Raw genomic sequence first — 1,813 nt, 5'->3', positions numbered from 1 at the left:
CAACTCAATGGCAGTGAGTCTGGTTTTGGTTTTGTGTTAATTTAGAACAAGTCTGAAGAACAACCCCCCCCATAAGATGCCTGAAGCCTTTGTTTTGCCTCATTACAAGTTAGCTTCTTATAATCAGACCTGCTGCCATCATTTCTCCACAGGTCTTATTCTTAAGGGCAGTGGCCAACAATCCTCCTACACACAAGTTTCTATTTCAACTCTTGTTTCCCAGGAAACCTGATCTAAGCTAGTCTGCAAAGACTTCCACTATTTTTTATTGAATGAACAAGCTAATTTAAAACAGTATAAGTTGAAATTTTCCATGTAAATAGCAGAAAACCCCCCAAACATTCATTTCTATATGTATATGCGTATGGAATATAAATACACAGAAAACAATATGGGAAGATACATACAATTTTTTTTAACTTTGAGCCAGGGAAGTGAGTTATGAGGATCTTAATAGCAGTCTTCATCTAATTTGCATACTTACAACTTTCATCAATTAGATGGATTAATATATTATTATATTACTAATAATATGACAATAATTTGTTCTTTTTAAATGTTCGGTGGAAGTGATATTCAATACATGGAACAATAAAGATGTGTCGTGTTAAAAAACAAAAAAGATGAGATTAAGAAACTCCAATCCCCAGCAAAATGTTGAAGACAAAAATATAATGTGTGGAAACCCACAAGATAAAAAAATAGAACCAGTGGAGTGTATAGTGATTGTTAAATATGTAGCAACATTCCAGAAATAGGGTAGAGCAACAGAGGAACCCAACGACCCACTGCCATTGACATGACTCTGACTCACAGGGACCCAGGACAGAGTGGGACTGGTCCTGAGGGTTTCTGAGACTGCACGTCCTGATGGCAGCAGACAGCTGCTTCTTTGCCCCACAGAGGGGCTGCTGCGCTTGAACCACAGACCTTGCAGTTATCAGCCCAACATCTAATCCATTATGCCATTAGAGCCAGTCATGGACTTTTGAGTTGGGTGGATGGGAGGTCCAGGAGCTTGAAATCTTCAGAGCTACATGGTTTCCAAACACAGGCAAAACATCCTAAAAGGAATGAGGACTTATGTGGAAGAAAACTTTAAGCTCAAAAGATGAGAAGAAAGTTCTTACAGGTATCCAGAGATCAATAACAAGTTTTCCTCCAGAATTTTTTTAGAATTTCAATTGACATCAGATTCTTAAAAAATGCCTTCCAAAAGTACACAGAAAATAAATGCAATATTAGAGGCAGAAATATCATGACCTATAGATTTTGTATCCAACAAAGTGATATTTGACATGTGCAAGAACATGAGAAGTGAGTCTCCTAATAGCTAAAAAGCATAGCATACTTTTTCCGGAATAATAATTATTTGAAGTATTGATGAACAAATGATACAAACCAAGACTCTGAGGCTGTGGGTATGAGAGGAAATTAAAGATGATAAACAATAAAACCAATCCAATTAAGAATTTGTCTAAATAATTAGAATTAACATGGATCCCCGGCTGGTGCAAGCAGTTCATTGCTAAACTACTAGACAAAAGATCGGTGATTCAAACCCACTCAAATCTTTATCAGTTTAAGAATTAGCATGTGTTGTTGTTAATTAGTTGCTCAAGTCAGTTACTACTCACGAGAATCCATTGGCCAAAATATTGCCTAGTCCTGCCCTCTCTTCAATCACTAGAATGCCCAAGTCCATTGTTATGTCCACTGTGCATGTCAAGTGTCTTCCATCCTAAGGAGGTTCCTCTTCCAGCAGTATACTGACAGTATTCTGTTGTGATCCATAGAGACCAAAAATTTTTAA

Source organism: Echinops telfairi, unplaced genomic scaffold (assembly GCF_000313985.2).
Source record: "Echinops telfairi isolate 266 unplaced genomic scaffold, ASM31398v2 ScPeMD7_7;HRSCAF=31, whole genome shotgun sequence".
In the NCBI taxonomy this organism is placed as follows: Eukaryota; Metazoa; Chordata; class Mammalia; order Afrosoricida; family Tenrecidae; genus Echinops; species Echinops telfairi.
The sequence above is the reverse complement of the archived record's forward strand: the minus strand, read 5'-3'. Positions refer to the sequence as shown.